The sequence below is a fragment of the Canis lupus genome, chromosome 23, assembly GCF_011100685.1.
Source record: "Canis lupus familiaris isolate Mischka breed German Shepherd chromosome 23, alternate assembly UU_Cfam_GSD_1.0, whole genome shotgun sequence".
NCBI lineage: Eukaryota > Metazoa > Chordata > Mammalia > Carnivora > Canidae > Canis > Canis lupus.
In genome coordinates this window covers 19,352,565-19,372,008 of record NC_049244.1, presented here as the reverse complement: position 1 = coordinate 19,372,008, position 19,444 = coordinate 19,352,565, and the positions used below count along the sequence as shown (strand labels likewise).

The following is a 19,444-nucleotide window of genomic DNA, read 5'->3' as shown; positions in this document are numbered from 1 at the left end:
GAAAATACAGGGCTCCCTGCTTAAAATTATTAAGATTTTCAAGATGGTGACAACAGAGCATTAAACCAAGAAAAGGTTCCTTCTAAGCATGGGGTGTTTGTCGTGTGGTTGCACAGGTCACATGCTGAGGAAGCCAGCCCCCATGGTAAAACTAGAACTCTGGGATCTAGGACATGCTGAATGTGGAGATATCTCCTGGAATCGAAGACAGCAAGATCATCATACCACATTGATTAATGAGAAGCAGTAGCAGCTGCACAGTAGAATCACCTGGAGAGCTCTTAAAAAATACCGATGCCATGCAGACCCCACCTAACACCAACTCAACCAGAATTTCTGGGCATAGGATCTTTTAAAATTTCCCCATGAGGGCCCAATGTGCAACAGAGTGAGAGATAGTGGTTTATTCCATTTCTAACCAACTCAAGGGTCTTCAGGAAGACACCTTGGCCATGGTTCTAGAATTCTCCTTTTTGAGATCTTCAGGTCGGAGGCGCTACAAGGCAAATGCCTACACCTGGGCCTGGCAGGTTACAAATGAGTGGAGACTGCGGAGAACAAAAAATATATACATATATCCTTGGCATTTGTCTCAGGAGGCAGCAGGGAGCAATGGAGACCATGGAAAACTCTAGAGCCCAGGTGGCATCTAAAGAGACTGAAGCTCCTCATCTTTGATCTATTGTTGTCTAGAGGTAAGTGCCCCTGAGTGGCCAGATCTCATTATCCGTCAGAAGATGGACATCCAGATTGTTAAATGAAGCATCTCAATTTTCACATGTGCTGAGGGCTGATAGGCACTCAGATGGGAAAACACTCTCCTTTCATGGATGGGGAAATGAGGGCTCAGAGAAGGGGAGGGGACCCACGCAGCCACACTTTGAGCTTGCGGACAGGCCACGTGTGCAGCACAGGATTCCTGATCTGACTCCTCACTTCTTTGACACTGAGTCTTAATTGGAGAAGAAATGCAGACAGAAGCCAAGTGCAAGGCTTTCTCACAGAGTATTTGAACTTACATGATTAACTAGAAGTTCATCTCACATTAGATTCCTCGTTCTCCTGATCATCAGAATTACTGGACATGATTTGAATGAACACAGATCTCATATTTTTTGCTCCTTTATTAACAGTTGTATCCGTAGCACCTCCGGCAGATGCCCTTCTCATGGCAGATGCTCAGTAAATATTTGTTGAATGAAGGAGTGACTAAATCAGTGAATGTCACAAAGGGTACAGACTCTCTGGGTATTGGTGGTCTTTTTTTTTTTTTTTAACCCAGGCATTCCCTAATAATCATAATTACATTATTAGGTTACATTTTAAGCTGCCTGGTTGAATTCACTAAGGAAATAAATCAATGCTGTTTTTCCTGAGCCAAAAGGAATCACTCTTTGTAGAAATAGAAATATTGCTCTAATTTAAAAGTAGTCAATAACTATAACTTCCTTTTTTCTTAAAAGTTTTCATGAGCCAAACAGTGTAGCAACAGAAAGGCTGCCTGGCTGAGAAGGGGTATCCGGGCTCCCAGACTTTTCTCAAAACCTAGGTAGTTCCAGGACACTATCAAATGTGTGCTACCCTGACTTCTCGTCCTGCTTCAATGCTCGTTTGCTTTATATGTAAAGGACTTCTAAATTGGCATGCTAAAAATAAATCAGATTTCAAAGGTAATTTGAATCAAATGAATGAGGGCACAGGTTTCTCTAACATCTTATTTACTTGCACCGGGAGGGGTAATAATAAACTTTGCAGAGTGATTGTTTTCCAAAGCATTTTGCCTGTCACGTGGGATCTGAACCTCACGACAGCTTTGTGAGGTCAGAATGCAGCATGCAGTATTGTTTCAGTGTCTCAGATAGGAGACCTGAGGCTCCAGGAATTTTCGATTGACTGAGGGTCACAATGCTGAAAAGTAGTGTTGTTAATTCCTGAAGTCCAGGGTGTATGATTTGAAAAGAATGACTCTAAACGCCACGAAGGAGAAAGAATCTGTATGCACCCTCTACCCAGATGGGCTAGTAAGGCAGGCCCAGCGTGCGTGGTCCTTCAGGGACACAGAGTAGGGGGCACATACATGCCAGGGAGGGTTTGTGTTTGGAGGAAGGGGCTTGCCTGCTGAGGTCTTTCTTCCTCCTGGGCTCTGTGATTCTCTGGAGGGAGTGTGATAACAGAAGGGAAACGTGATAGCCCAGAGACCTGGCTTGTGGGAGGTCCTGGGGGATGAAGGGGGTGTTAGGCAAATCCAGGCTGCACAGTTCATGGCTAATACAAAAGGAACTCCTGAAAGAGGAATACTAAAACAAACAAGTAATTTAAAAATAACAAACTTTTACTGACTTCCCCTGACTTCCCTGGTCTGGTGAGCCACAGGGCTCTGTTGGATTATTTTGTTAGTTCGGAAAATGGTCAAATATTGACCTCTCAAAATAGCAACTTCATAGTTTCCCTAATATTTTTAGCATACTGTGAATTTCATTATGGAGAACTGAAGTAGTTTTATGTTGTTGCTTTCTTTTTGAGCCCCTCTCTGAGAAAAAATAGTGAAGGGATTTATAGGTATTGGAGGGGAACCACTAGGCAGTAGCTTGAGGTAGGGGTGAGCCAGCAACCTTTGCCTGTAGGTAAGAGCCTGGGAAAGGAAGGCCTTTTTGTAGGAATTGAAAACTTCTTTACTGTATGCTGTGGTCCCCTACCTGGGTGAATAAACACACTGTCTGCTGGAGGCCTCTCTGGGAGGCCTCGACAGCATTCACTGGAACAATAATTATAGTGTGTGTGGACCCCGTGGAGTACCAGACACTCCACTAAGAGGGCTACATTCCTTATCTCATAGGCTCCTTCCAAAAACCCATAAGGTGGTTATTATCCCCATTTTACAGACAAAGCAGGCTCTGATAGGTTTAGTAACTTGCCCAAGGTCGCACAGTTCGTAAGTAAAAGGGTGGCATCTATTCAAATCTAGACAAGCTGCTTTTTCTTTTTTTAAAGATTTTTATTTACTTATTCATGAGAGACAGACAGAAGCAGAGACATAGGCAGAGAGAGAAGCAGGCTTCCCATGGGGAGCCTATTGCAGGACTTGATCCCAGGACCCTGGGATCACAACCTGAGGTGAAGACAGATGCTGAACCACTGAGCCAGCCAGGTGCCCCTAGACAGCCTGCTCTTCACCATTATACTATACAGACATCCAAAGGCAGCATTCGCACACACACTAAATGAGCCCCTCTGTGGACCAAACACTGTATTAGGTGCTAGAATGAGGCTGTTGTATTGATTTAAACCACTTGATGTTTTTTGTTTGTTTGTTTGTTTGTTTGTTTATCCTGTTGGTCAGTTAGTAAATGTGCCGTTGGTGGTGTATACATTCTGCTGTGTGCTTTTTGCTAAAGGGCATTGCATAGTGGGTAAACTTAGGCTTTTCAACCTAAACAGGGAGGCAGTGGTTAGGAAGCAAGACCTTGTAGAGAAATGGGGAATATGAGAGAGGAAGTTCAGAGGCTTGCATTTTCCTGGGACTGCTACTTCTTTCGGGGTGGGAGAAGTTTGAAGAGACCCCCTGCCCACCCTCCCATCAGAGGATGTTGAAGGAGTCAGACAGATGGCACCCATGTGCAAATTATTAAGACCATAGGCGCAAGACCTGAGGCCTCTTCCAGAGTTGGATGTGGATTGGGAAATTAACAGGGCTTTTTACTAATTGAGCCATTTAATCCCTGGTGAAGTTCAATGCCAGTGTCATATTTAGACTTATGAGTGTCATAAGGCTGGTTGCCTTTTGATGATAATGATAATGAGTCAACATTAGATGCACACACACATTCCATTACTGAATCTCCAGTGGTCATCATAAAAGCTGGCATTTACTGAGTGTCCACTCATTTGCAAACCCTTTTGTTGTATGTCCCTGTGCCCCTGCCTGAAAAGAGGTATCACTATCCCTTTTTTAACCTGAAAAAAATGAAGTCACAGAAGTTTAGAAAAATTAAACGATTTGTTCATGGGGCAGGGTAGGCCTTTAAACCCATGTCCACCCAGCTCTCAGGCCTGTGTGTTTGCCCTACCACATCTCTGTCAAGGACTAACAGGGGTGGAAACAACAAACTGCTGCTCCAACTCCCCTTAATATTGGGCACATTCTGGGTATGCTAGCCCTCATGGTCCTTGAATTAGCCCTGTTCCCTCTTGCCTCAGGGCATTTGTAAGTAGGACTTCATTGGCCTGAGATGCTCTTTCTTTCTCTCTCTCTCTCTCAAATAGAGTTTTTTCAAGACAAAAAAAATCTTACTTTCTTGATCTCTAAGTTAGATAAATTCCCTTTCTAAGGTCTACTCCTTATAGCTTTTCTTCACAGCCTTTATCATAGTTTTTAAACATTTGTAAGATGATTTAATGCACATCTTTTCCCAACCAGACTGGGGTTTTTCTCAGCTAGACCAAATTTCTAATGTCTGGGCCTCTGTTTTTTCATGACTACATCCCTAACAACAATATGTGGCAGTGTTAGATATGTGTTTGTTGAATGAATGACTGAATGAATGGTTGAATAAGGAACACTGTGTGTGGCACATAGAAAGAATTCCAATAAATTAAGGTATTATTACTATTATTATATGAAGTATCAAGAATCAAATCAAGAGTTATATAAAAATACTAGTTGACAATACAAATGGTAGCATAAGGTACTGTATTAGTTATCTATTGCCACAGTAATGGTGACTGACAAACAACTACAAAATGCAGTGGCTCAAAACCATAGGCATTTAGTAAAAATCTGTGGTTTTTCTGGTCCCACTGAATATAACCATTGGCTCATAGTTTTGTTGACCTTGGCTGAGATTTCCCACATGCAGAGGAGTTGGCTGTCAGGGGTGGCACAGCTGAGACAACTGGGCAGCCTTTGTGTGTTCATCCTCCTGCTTGCTGTCCTGCATGTGTTCTCATGGTGAAATCAAACTGTCCTGTGTTCCAGCACTGAAACGCATTGTGTTGACCTTAGAGAAAGGTTAGTGAAAAGGAAGAGGAGGAAATCTGATTGCAAACAGAAGCTTTCTTCCTTTACATTTGCATTTTAGGCCGTCGTTTCCTGCTGCTGATAATTGTAAACTCCTAATGATAAATGGCAATAAATTCTGACATACTGAAGAAGTGAAGATTTATTTTCTGATTTTCCTGGTAGCATTTTCCGACTGGTTAGCAACCCATCCACCACCCCTCACCCCCTGACCTTTTTTTTTTGAAAAGTTTATTTATTAGTTTATTTATTTATTATTTATTTGTTTTTTATTTTTTTAGAGAGTGCATGTATGTGCATGCATACTCACAGCAGGGTGAGGGAGGGGCAGAGAGGGGGGGTAGAGAGAGAATCTTAAGTAGGCTCCATGCCCAGCATAGAGCCCACAGTGTTCAATCTCAAGATCTTGAGATCATGACCTGAGCTGAAATCAAGAATTGGTGGCTTAATTGACTGAGCCACCCAGGCGCCCCTATTTATTTAAGTAATCTCTACACTCAATGTGGGGCTTGACCCCAAGACCAAGAGTGGCATGCTCCTCCAACTGAGCCAGCCAGGTACCCTGCAAACCCCTGTCTGAATTAACAGGGAGCTACTGAGTAGAGAGCAGAAACAAGTCTTTTCAAGCTTCTGACACAGTCTGAGATATGATGGATACTTGGGTTTTAATGAAAACACTGAGGGTCAAATGGTCAGGGCTGTGTCAATGGGCAGTGGCCTCTTGGAGTCCACACTCAAGTTCAGCTGCTGTGTTGCCCTTGACGGATTGTAAGCTCTTTGTGATAGGCTTGTTGTCGTTTCACTTTGATTTTCTTTCTTTCTCTCTGTTTCCCTTCCTTTCTTCCTCCTTTCTTCCCCTCTTTCCTTCTTTGAATAATCATTCCTCAGACAATAGTTAAGAAGTTTCTATTTATTGCTAAGACAGTGGTTATTATTTGCCCCTTTCCTTTCTGTGCAAGTAGTTTCTCTCCACAGCATTCCTTAATGAATTCTTGTGTTCTGGAAATATTTACTCCATAGCTTTGGACATATTTCACTAAGGCAAGGTGGAAAATCATTGATCCCTGTTATCAGTTAATGACCCAGAGCTGGTTATTGTGAGAATAAGCATTAAATAGAACAATCTGCTGTCTTTCCCTTTGCAACTCTACTCCCATATTTAAATGTTTAAGAGATTCTTAGTCCCAAAAATTACAATGAAATTTACAAAATATCCAACTTTAAAGAACTCATATTTTACAAATGGAGGAAACTGAAGTTCCAAAAGACAGTAAGTGGTTAAAAGTGGATAAAAGATTTGTGTAGTTCATGACTATGTTGCAGTTTCATACCAAGGAGTCAGGCTCAAAAAATACTTTCATGTTCTTGCCACTTCTCATTGGGGTCAGTCTGTTTCAGGGTCAGTAATGACGAAGGTAATCAGAGTCCTGTTTCTCCCTCAGCCTAGCTGGTGGTGGCTGAGGCAAGTGACCTCTTATCTCAGCCATCCTGGTCATTTCTTTTTCCCAAATCCAGCTCTTTCCACTTTATTGATCAAATATGCAAACACTGATACTTTTAGTCCTCAAAGAAGCAACTAGACCACGAAGCGCACATTGTATTACAGAAATATCTGGATTGACAAACTCCACTGGAAGAAACTTCTACACACTCAGAGGAAAAATATAATCTAGTGGATACGGAAATCATTAATATAAGTGTATCTAAGCTTACAACAAACATCTTTTGACCTACAAATTTAAAATTGTGAATATAATTTCTAGATTAGACTTCGCTAAAATTCTTTAAAAATGTAGAGAAGAATCACCTAGAAAGTAGTTAAAATATACTTCTTAACTGAGGCCTGAGGGACTGTGAATTCATTAACTAAAGATTTCTTTTCTATCAAATATCCAAAGTAGTGTTCCCTACAAAGTAAAGGTTGCATTTATTTTGAAGCATAAAAATGAAGCTACTACCACAATAGCATCAATTAATTGAGATAACTCTTGGGTTATTGGATAAAGCCAGGCATTTCTAATTTAAAAAGAAAAGGAGACATCCCACCACACACAAAGTTCAGAATAATTTTTCTTGTAAGGTCCCAATTCATCTGCTCTCATGATACACAAATATCGTGATCATACTGCACCTTTTATTGCACTATTACTATTTTTGCACTAATTAGATTAATGATAATTGGCATAATGGTAAATGGGCAAAGATTTATTAAATAACCAAATGACTGAACAATTAAGCTTTTAAGACAATTGAATTAAGTGACCTGATTCTTTATTTATGTTCAGCTGACTGATTCTATTCAGCCAAATAGCCCACCCTAGAAACACCTATATCAGACATTGAGGAATAGGAAATATTGTCTGACACAGGTCCCCACTTCTGGGGCCCATGACCCATTCCTGGAGCCCTGGTTTGTGCAGAATCTTCTAAAGCCCAATTTTACTTTTTCTTTTACATTCATCCATTTTTTTTCTTCATAGAACAGAGATGATTTCCTGGTCTCCTTTCCAATAATCTTTGTTGCTACCCCCAGCCTCCTTGGGCCTGTCCCATGCAGTAATGCATATCACTGTCCAGTCCCATCCAAAAGGGTAGTCGCATGTATAGCTTTTCTTTGCCTTGTTGGTTCTTCCTCTTTTTACTTGGTGACTGTAGGGCTGTTTGAGGCCTTAATACCTAGAGCAGTCTGTAGCAATGGCAACTAGTCAAGAGCTTGGAACTGCAATTCAGGTCCCTCTCAGATTCCCTAGCACTGTTCAGTTATTGGAACAGCCTGCTATTGCTCTCTGTTCAGAGAAGAACTCTCTGAAGACACTATTTCCAATTACCACCTAATGGAAAAAACTGAATCCTATTCCTCGTGACTGATATGTCTGAATATATTCTTCTGTCTCTACTAGCTGGGCCTTCATCTAGCATCCTTTCCTAATAAGAGATCAAGATGCCTCTCACTTTGGCCAAATGACTATGATGAACAGGCTCTTTCCAGGACACTTTGTGGATCATGTTCATAAAGGCCATTAGTTTAGAGAATTGCAGATATCCTTTAAATGGCAAACACATCTGTGTTATTAATTATACCAAACTAACCTTTATCCTTTGAAAGCTAATATAGTCCCCATGACACAGCTGTTCTGCAAACAGATGTTCAATCCGGATATTTGCTTGATTTCTTAAATTAACTGTGCATTGATCTGATAAATTGTTAAAATCACAGTTTTATGATTTTTTTGGTTAGTTCATGAGTATGTGGATGTGAAGGAAAAATTAATGGAAAACATGCTATTTAAAAACCATTCTAATGAATATATTTTCTTCTTCTCCCCTCCTCCTCCTCTTCCTTCTTCTTTTTTTGAGGTATACTACATGATTACAAAAGAACTGTGAGACCCAAACAAGATCGCAGGTTACTACATATAAACTATCAAAATGAGGGATCCCTGGGTGGCGCAGTGGTTTGGCGCCTGCCTTTGGCCCAGGGCGCGATCCTGGAGACCCGGGATCGAATCCCACATCAGGCTCCCGGTGCATGGAGCCTGCTTCTCCCTCTGCCTGTGTCTCTGCCTCTCTCTCTCTCCCTCTGTAACTATCATAAATAAATAAAAATTTAAAAAAAACTATCAAAATGAGATTTTGAGAAATTAAATTTCTAAGTTCGTCTACTTTCTGTCAGTTGCAGAGCTGGCATCAGACACTAACAGCTGTTTGACCATGGCATATAAATACATTTCAAATTTAACTGGCTAGTGATCTTTACTGTTTTAGAGTCATCCATCTGATTGTAGAGCTTCATGATGATATGCCTTGCAGTATATTCTTTTTTAAAGATTTTATTTATTTAATCATGGGAGACACAAAGAGAGAGGCAGAGACACAGGCACAGGAAGAAGCAGGCTCCTCACAGGGAGTCCAATGCAGGACTCGATCCCCAGACCCAGGATCACACCCTGAGCCGAAGGCAGACACTCAACTGCTGAGCCACCCAGGTGTCCCGCCTTTCAGTATATTCTAGATGAGAGTAAAAGCCAATAGTACTATGCTAAAACCCAAAAAACTGGGAATGCCAAGGTGTAAGGCACATGCGTTATTTGCCAATGCCATCATAGAATGTGTCTGTGCAGAACAGAGGCAAAATTTTAGATCTCTTGTCCTCTGGCACAATCCTTTGCGATAAATGCATTTTGAGAAGGGGGTGCTTAAAGCATTGGTTTGATTTATTTTCGAAAAGATAAATTAATAACCCATATCCCCACCTAAGGATGCTCAGTGATTTGATATGCATATACCTCTATCCCACCCGTTTACATAAAGAATCATCCACACATTAAGGTACACATGTCATCTGCCCATTAGTGAATCCTCACTGCATTAAGAAGCTTTCAATACCCAATCTTTCTAATGTCATTAGACAACCTTGACCTTCGATTTCTTGCAGTGTGAATAATATTGCATCATATCTACACAGAGCAGTGTAATCATCTTTTCTATTTGTGGCACTAAGACAGTCAACAGTATTTGATACAATCAGCATGTGTCTTGATACGGAAGGCACATGGTGACAAGCCTAACTGAATGTAGTTATTCGGCTGTCATGAAATGCACCTTATGGTGATAAACTTCCACCATAAAATTGGAAGACTATCACATAAACATGTTTCACAAAGAAATACACTAGCAGAATTCACTGCTGGGTTATTGTTGGAAAACAGTGTTCTATTTATTGTGCTGCGATTTTTACAGTATGTGTCAGTGTTTGGGTGCTCGTTACGTTTTACAATGAAGTAATTACTGGGTGGTGATTTCTTTATTCTGGACAACAATTCTATCTAATTAGTGAACAATAAATTGAAGTGGTTGGATTAGGGAAATCTGAATGGACATAGCAGGGCAGGCTGATTTTCAGTATCTTGGAAGCATTGTGTTGTTTTAAATTTAGACTCTCAAACTACATGCACATTTTTTAACTTCATGGGAAATTATTTCTTTCCAATCTGCCAGTTCTTTTTACCTCAATCTCTGCTTTTTCTGTTTCCTTCTCTTTGTCTAATATCACCTCATTATTAATAAAATAACATATTCATGGATTGATGAAGTATGTGAGATATGCCATTGAGGCTGGGGATATAATCATCATATATACCCACATAACTCCTAAACTGATAATATGCAATTTTTTAAAAGACATCTGTCCTTTAATTTTATTATGACCCTGGGAGTGACACTCATATTCCACTGCCAGCTCTCTGGGTAAGAAGGCTAGAGAAGGAGCTACTCACGGAACCTGCATGGTAGGAAACCAGCTTCACTGATTTTGCTGAGGAAAGGTCTTAAGAACTCATTTTCCCCTCACAGAGCTACAAACTGTCTATATTTATCTGGCACAAGCTTTATCCCATATCCTGGATGTTCAGTCTATATGTTTTATAGACTCCATGCCTTGAAAAATAGTCACAACCAACTTTGAATTTTATGTTCCATAAGGACAGATAAATGTTTGTTTTTAAGGAGAAAACTTAAAAATAGAGAAAACCATAGCCAGATACAAATGAAGACCCATAGGAATCAGACCCAGCCATTCCTCTGATGCTAGCCCAACCTGCCTGCTGGCAACATAACTGGGTCTTCTGAATTCCCACTAGCCTGTCAGATGGTAGCCCAAGATGCTAACGTAAGATCTGCTTCTTTGGGTCTGAGGGAGCAAGTGAAGGGATTTTCAAAAAACTGCTGCTCAGGTAGGAGTAAAGGCTGAAATCGAGGTGAGGGGTAAAGAAAATAGGAATAAAAGAAAAAAATACAATAGGCAAGTAATAATTGAAAGAATACCATTATAGCAATACTAACTCAGACAAAAATAGATTTTAAAGCAAAAACAATTGCTAGGAACAAAAAAGGGACACTAAGCAATAATAAAAAGAGCAATCTGAGAATATATTACAGTCATGTATATGAACCTCACAACACAGCCTTAAATATATATAAAACAAACACTGACGTGGTTATATGGAGAAAATGAAAAAGTTACAATCATTGTAGATTTTAATATTTGCCTATTGGAAAAGAGGATAGAAAGATATTGTAAGTATATAAGCAAACTCACAATTAATAAAATCTGGAGAGTTGACTTAAAGGGGGCAACCACTATTCAGCTTCAGAGTTCAGTTGCCAAAAGGAAATGCAGGTCTAGTGTTGCTTGGCCATCCAATCTTCCAAGAGACACTGGAACCAGAATTTTTAGGTAAGATCTTCTTGAAAATGTGACAGTTTAAGACTTCAGCATCTTCATGACACAGTGCAGGCAACACAAACCAGGTCCGTCGCCAGGGTCAGTATCTGAGTGAACTAATGTCTGCCTTTCCTTTCATACAGTTTTTGAGGTTCAAATCCTTGTTTCTCCACAGCTGTGTCTTCAATGGTATTTGAGGATTAAATGAGGAAAAAAATTAAATGTAATAATGATTTCATGAATTAATGATTTATTTTTATAACTTATTTCACAGAATGCTTTATATAGATGCATGTAGTAGAAATTTCTGGTAATCCAGGGGAGAAAAGTGATACTGAATACACCCTCTCCCCCTACTAGTCCCAGGCTGTCCTAAAGCATGGAGTAAATCTTATTCATTTGTGCTTCTCCAGTGCCTAGCTCATGAGTACATGAATAATGAATGATACAATGAATAATTGGAATGACTATGTTTATAATTCTTTTTTTTTTAATTTATTTATGATAGTCACACAGAGAGAGAGAGAGAGAGGCAGAGACACAGGCAGAGGGAGAAGCAGGCTCCATGCACCGGGAGCCCGACGTGGGATTCGATCCCGGGTCTCCAGGATCGCGCCCTGGGCCAAAGGCAGGCGCTAAACCGCTGCGCCACCCAGGGATCCCTGTTTATAATTCTTTATAAATATTATAATTCTATTGACATTTACTCAGCACTTCCTAGTGTGTCAGACATTGCTTGCTTTTTACATTTAATTTATTAATTCCCATAACTATTACAATTATGTCCATCTTACAGATGAGGACATCTAGTTTTAGAACAGAAGCAAAGTTAAATAACTCACTGAAGCTCCCCCAGCTTGTAAGTAATGAAGCCAGGATGGGACCATTTCTCATAAAAGCTTTATAATACATCATGTATTTCATAAATACATGAAAAAGAAAGTGCTGACTGCAGCAAATGTGAGAATTATAATCCTCTTTTTATAATCTCAACTACTTAACTGACATTCTCAGCAAGACTCACTTAAAATTTGGCAAATATTTATTAAGCACAAACTAAGTCTGGTGCTGTGGATCTAGCAGTGAACAAAGCAGAAAGAATCCCTGCCTTCATGGAGCTCATATTCTAGAGAAGAAAGAAAAAGTAAACAAATATGAATGATGAGTATGAAACATAGATAAATATATACAAATGCATGTATAATATGATTTTAAGTACTTCTAGGAGCTATGAATAACATAAGCCCAAGTCAAAAGGAAGAGAATAGCAGAGTGCTTCTTCAGCTAAGATAGTAAGGAAAATCTTTCATGGGAGTAGCAGGGGAAAGTGTCCCAGAGAAAGAGCTAAGCAATTACAAAAGCATAAGAAGGAGCATGCTTATTGGTTCAAGAACCAGGAGCCAATGTGGGCAAGGGAAGTGGGCAGGAGCCAGATCCTGTAAGAGCTTTTAGGTCAGAGAAATGATTTAGAATTGTTAATTTCGTGTGACGGTAAGCCACTAGAAGGTGGAGGGCAGGGGAGTGACCGGGTCCGATACAGGTTTTTGAAATTAACACTCTGGTTGCTATGTGGAGATGTGGAGTAGGGGGTTTACATGGAGTTCTTTGCAAAATTTGGGCTCATGTATATGAGTATATATTTTTTCCTTACCTACTAGCAAATCTGGGGAAAGAGTAGAAGCAAGAACACTAATAAGAAGTCTTGGGTAAATCCCTTAAGCACTCTGAACTTCTGTTTTTTCATCTATTATGTGGAGATAATGCTTACTCAGCCTTCTTACACAATAATAGTGTAAATTAAAGTAGGCAGGTACTACACACATGTAAGAGGTAATGCTTATTATTAAGATCATAGTGCTAGAGATTATAATAGCAAAAAAGATAAAAATCTGACATTAAAGTAGACTGTTTTTGGTTTCTCTGTGCACTCTATTTAGGTGTATAGAATGAATGCTGTACAATTAATAGTGGTAACTCCTTCTTATTGGAGAAAACAATACTTCTGATATCACATTACTCAGAAATACCTGCTTAGATTTTACTGACATAGTCCAAATATATGGGATATATTGTTAAATGTTAAGAAAATATTTTTAAAAAAAAAAACCTTCCATTCCTAAACTCTGAACACTTAGGAAAAGATTCATCAGATCACCTACATTTTTTTCTCTAGCAGTGGCCAACTCTTTTTTTTTTTTTTTTCTTTATTTCCTCCAACTGCTATTTTAACAGACATCTTATGTGAATGCTCTTGGTGTCAGGTAGACAAAAGCAGAGGCTGTAGTAGCTGAATTAGTGTTATGGCTACTGTTCCTGTACACTACCAGTTCAATCTGAGATGCTGTTTCCTGCCAGAAACTTGGCATGAGGGTCTGACATAGCCTAAGGAGTCCAGGTGGTATTTCAGAATAAGACCCAAAATTTAGAGGTGAACAGGACAAACGAGTTTAAATCCAAGTCAGTTTTGCTATATTTGTGACCTTGAACAAAATTTGGAAACTTCTTGAATCTCAATTTGCTTCTACATAAAATGGAAATAATAATGCTTGGCCTGAGCCTTAAATAAAATTAGTCCACAGAGCACCTGGCATATAGTAGACACACAAATCATAGCTTCTGCTCTTCTCTTTGGGGCAAATCTATTTCTCATAGTAGTGGGCTAGGGTGAGGGTGGAAGGTAACTGTGCTACTAGAATTAGTTCTGGGTTGGTTCTATAAGAGTAGGAACAAGGATTACAAGCCTGCTCCACATTATCTCTCTCACTAGCCAGTTTGGGTTCACTTTTCCACCCATGAAATAAATATCTTTAGAGCACTTTCAGAGGTTTAAAAATTAAGGCTAAGCAATTATTTCTGGAACACTACTGAAATGAAGGTAGACCTCTGTCATTAACTCATAAATAGGAATTTTTTTTTTTAAAGATTTGTTTTAGAGAGAGAGAGAGAATAAGCATGCACTCTCCGGGAATCCTCAAGCAGATTCCCTGCTGAACACCAAGCCAGACACAGGGCTCGAGCACAGGATCCTGAGATCATGACCTGAGCTGAAATCAGGAGCCAGCCACTTAACTGACTGAGCCACCCAGGAGTCCCCAAATTGACATTTATAGTGGGAAGTTAGGAGCACACAGAGCATCCCTTCGAAGACCCCATCTTGTGCCCTATGAAATCCTGGAATATTGCAATTAAAGCGCTTCTAAGAAGTCATCTCTTATCAATGGCTCCTAACTTGGTAGGGTGAAAAGCACTTGAAGCAATCTGTCAAGGTCAACTCATCTCTCCAGGAAATGTCTCCTTTACACTTACATACAAAACTTCATGTATGGTTTCAAGGTGTCCATAGTCCTTCTCATCCATGCATGAACCTCATGTTAAAAGCTCATGGCTCTCTCAGTATTGTTTTTATTTATTTTTGCCCCCTGATTGGAACATGAAACTGAGTCCTAGATTCACAGACTCCAGTTGGAGGTATAATTGCAGATTAGATTTCCCAGGAAAGAGACTGAGGTGGAGACTAGGAGCAGGATGTTTATCAGGGAATGCTCTTGGGATCAACACCTGTGTGAGGGAGAGGAAAGAAGCAGAACTGGGCAAAGGGAGAAGTTGAGATGAAATGCATTTTTTAAAGATTTTATTTATTTATTCATGAGAGACAGAGAGAGAGGCAGAGGCATAGGCAGTGGGAGAAGTAGGCTCCCTGCAGGATCTGGGACTCAATCTGATATGAGACTCAATCCTAGGACCCCAGGATCATGTCCTGAGCTGAAGGCAGATGCTCAACCACTAAGCCACGCAGGCATCCCAGAAGTTGAGATGCAATGCATTCTTAACAAAGGCCCCAGGTGACTTTTGAGGACCTCTGGAGGTAAAATGGCCTTTCTGAGCCATCTTAAGTTGGGGCAAGAGGTCCAGCTAGGCTTCTTCATAGATTAGTCATTAGATGTGGACTTCCCTGAGAGAAGCTGCACCCTTCAACTGAAGCAATCCTTGAAAGTGTTGACAATTGACAACTGAGGCTTTCTGCCTGGATTACTCCCCACAGTGGGGGAAATGTGTCCTTCAACCCTGAAGGGACAATCTGGGTAGTACATCACAGCACCCACCACATGAAGTGATTTGCCCAAGGTCACACATTATTTATCAGAGCAGCTGGCACATGGACCCAACTTCCAGGGTCTTAGCCAGTCATCTTACCATTCCCACTTTGCCTCTTTGTCCACTGCTTCTCGTGCATTTCATCCCCCCTGTCAAAACTTCTAAGCTCTTTGCCATTCTCCTTTGAAACAACTTTACTGCAGCCTGTTAGGAAGGAACATTTCCTTGAATATTATCTAAGCCTCTTTGTGTAGATTGTTAAGTGTCCCGCTACTCTTGTGTAAGACCAAATAACACCTGCACTTGGGGGGGGAAAAGAATCTAATATTAAATTCCATTACTCAGCTCAGGAGCACAAGAGACACAGAAAAGGTTCAAAAAGGGGCAATGAAAAAGAATTGAGTCATAACAGGAGTATATAGAGTAATGAGTTTAATTTCCCAAATTCTCAATTTCCACCCTCAGCTCCAAACATGTTTCTTCTTATGCAATTTAGCCATAATTTCAGAGTAGCCTTACAGTGTATTGACTAAGAACTAATTAGTGTGCTCAAGCCTTTAATGTGTCTGATTTGTGAATTGCAACTTTTGGAGTTTTCCTTTTTTTTTTTTTTTCAGTGTACTTTGACCAAAGCTAAATCATCTTTTAAAATGCTACCCTTGAGAGTAAAGTCTTTTGCTGCCAAAGGAAGTCCCACAGATATCTGATGGCAGCCAGGAAGCAAAACAAATGCATCTCTCTCCCTGATAATTTATTTTGTCTCTAAGAGTTAGGTCTCAAGAGGCACCCACTAACTAGGATGGAGATTGGACTAGGCCATATCCATGCCTCTCCTATGAGCATCTGGTCTATTTTCCTACCTGGTTTTCTTTGGCATCCTTAAGAAAAGATCTTCCATGTCACAATCAGAGACATCACAAATAATCTCTGCATTATAGAAGACTTTATTGTCAAAGACAGTATGCATTTGCGGTTAAGTACTACAATAGATGTTAGTAGGGTTCCCCAATTATGGCTTTTTCTTGTTCTCAGAATACCTATAGGTGAATGGGTCCATGTAACTATTTCTGGCCAATAAATTCTTAGCAGAAGTAATGCATTTCATTTCCAGTCTGTCAAGAAAAATGCCATGTATTATTCTATTTTCCTCTATTCTGGCAATAGCAAAGGAGGCCTTGTGTTGGAATAATGAAAGCCCTCTCCCATCCTCCAAGAAGAGGAAGCCATCTTGATCTTTGAGTTATCATTTGGAGAATGGCTTCTCCCGAGAATCATCACAGTGGACTTTGAATTCATTAAAAAAAAAAAAAATCATCACTTTGTAAAACCACTGAGATTATTGTTACTGCATCATAACATAACTTAGCAACTAATATAAGCACGTCCTCTTTTGCCTTATCTTTATCCAGCGCCAAATTTATTTAAGAAGTATTCATATTCCTAAACCCATTCTCTTTGGTCTATAACAGCCTAACAAACTTAGCTGTTGGATTCTCAAGAGTACACACATGGATCAGAGCCTTCATCACTGCCAGCCTATGAAGCAAGGCAATATTTCTTTACCCTTGTAATATCTGAACCAAGTATAAGCCCAGGCTAGAGTAAACATTCAATAGAAGTTTGCTGGACAAGAATTGATAAATGAATATTTCTTTTGGGGACAGTGCATATATGTTTTGCCTTCAGGCCTTTTCTAGTTGTTTTAATCCTCTACCAGTTCTAACTCAACCTTCTTTAAAAATCTTACAGAGAGGGCAAGAAAGGATGGGAACATACCTCAGAGGAAGTGAGGCAGGGGATGTGGAATCCATATTCTTTCTCATCATTTACTAGATCTGTGACCTTAAGCAAGTTTCCTGAGCTTCCTTAAACCTCATTTTTCTCATCTGGATAAGTTCAGGCTAATAAGGCTTCCTTCACAGGGTTGATATAAAAGTTACATGAGACAATGCATGGAGACAGCTTAGCATGATGCCGTGCACAAAATATGTGACATATAACAAATACAATCTACTGAATCTATTCAATACCTTTCCTTCCCTTTAGATTTCTTTCTCTCCTGTACCTCTGACCCTAACTTCCAGCTGCTACTTCATGTCCCCTCACTACCCAGAAATTTCCTCTCTATTTGGTGATACCTCATCATCTCAGCCTGTCTTCTTCAGACAGTGGCCTATGCAACAAGTCCAGTTTCTTCACTTTAAAAATTATAGAGGGCAGCCCGGGTGGCTTAGTGGTTTAGCGCCTGCCTTCAGCCTGGGGTGTGATCCTGGAGACCTAGGATCGAGTCCCACGTCGGGCTCCCTGCATGGAGCCTGCTTCTCCCTCTGCCTGTCTCTGCCTCTCTCTCTCTCTCTCTCTCTCTGTCTCTGTCTCTCTCTCTCTCTCTGTGTCTTTCATGAATAAAATCTTTTTAAAAAATTTAAAAAAATTATAGGTAGTTGCTTGGTTAAATAGGGTTAATAATCTAATTCCTATTATTCCTAATTAACTCAGTATGTTAATAACTACTCTGATATTGCTTTAAAAGAACACAAATTTTAAGAAGGGATACCAGCAAATCCAGGGCACCTGACACACAAGATGGTTCTATAATGGCAGAATTCTAGCTAAGAGTGACTGGCTTTGGGGAAACTGGGGCCAGTTGGCACTGAGGATGCTCATTCCTTGATTGAGTCACACCATGTAGTTTGTCACTGATTTGGTTTATGGCTGGAGTTGGTCCTGAGATCAGCATGTACCACCATAACCATTTCTAGGTATAAATGATGTAGAGGGACAATTGTTGTTTTTACATACATTTTTTACATACATTTTTTAAATTGTATTTGCATAATTGGCATATAGATCAACAGTGTCCATTCTTAGATAGTTTCCAAGCATTTGTTATTGCTACCTTTCAGCATGTCATTAAAAAAAATTCTTTCACGGTATCTACCTATTATCATTGATCCAGATTCTCAAAACCTTAATAGAACCTAAAGCAGAGAAGGTATAAGTCACTGGAGTCTTTATGGTCAGTAAATCTTTATTACATTGTACATGTGCCCAATAAAGCCGATATCAATTCCTTCAGCAGAAACAAAAGAAATTCTACTGTTCCATGCTCATTTCCAGCCTCCATGTGACCCTCTAGGCTGGATGTCTTCTGTGTGCCTCATGAAGCTCATCTCTTTTCCATCGTGCATTGTAGTCCATGAGGCAGACCCACATGGCACACAGTGGATTTCCTTGCCCTTTGGCCACAAGTTGAAGTGATGGGAAATACAGGCAGGATTTGGAATATGGGGAGTGAGTCAGGACCATTTACTTCCATAGATGCCTCCTTGTTAAGCGGCGATGGAGTGATTATGTCCCTCAGTGGAAGACCAGAGCTGCTTAATGGTCAGTTCCTTTTAATTGCCTCTTGGGTTTCTGTAACCACTCTCTTCCTTACCCCTTCAGGTGTGAAGTACTAATGGTTCCCCTGTAGATAGTTCCAGGATATTACACTACCCTGACTTGATTTCCCTAAATACCTTTGTAAATTGTAAGTTTTAATTAAATTCTGAAATACCCCATTCTTTCCTTTCAAGACATTGACATACATCCACCAACCTACTTTGTGTTTGGGTCCTGGTACTACATTGCACAGAGAAACATCTCAGATGAACTTAATCCTTTCCTTCTGAAATCATGAAAATTCTGCATATATTGAAAATTCCTGGACCAAATGGAGTGATTTTTCCTAATTTTATGACATTATGCCATCTTTCTCCTCCCCCTCCCCCTTTAGGAGAGTGTTATCTGTAGAAGCTTTTGGCTTAGCCCAGGTCCAGAATTGGAGGCAGGCTTCCAGAAGGTATGACAAATGCTCAAGCATGTCAAGCTGTGACAGTCTCAATGGGCTGAGATTTCAAAAATCTTATGAAAAGGAGACTTTGAAGTGCTTTATTCAAAGGCAGCCAAAGCTTTTATCATCAGAGGAGGAGATTCTAATGTGGCCTGATAATTAGCGTAGAGTGGGGGCATCCACTCTCTCCTAAGGAATGAGATTCCATGGCTGGAATGTTCCCTGAACTGAAATCTGGCTGCACAAAGAAACTACGTCTCATTCCTGAAATTTATAA

At 40.1% G+C, this 19,444-nt stretch overlaps 1 long non-coding RNA gene across 4 annotated transcripts in view; it reads left to right on the top strand.

The window, feature by feature from the left end:
- Positions 1-19,444, top strand: part of LOC119877431 — a 152,155-nt gene that overhangs the window by 70,804 nt on the left and 61,907 nt on the right. The window contains exon 4 of one of the 4 annotated variants that reach the window (XR_005376953.1): positions 117-695. The exons of 2 other annotated variants lie outside the window; for them this stretch is intronic. This is a non-coding gene — a long non-coding RNA (uncharacterized LOC119877431). The remainder of the gene's footprint in view (positions 1-116; positions 696-19,444) is intronic. One more of the 4 variants, XR_005376952.1, reaches the window with a different exon arrangement.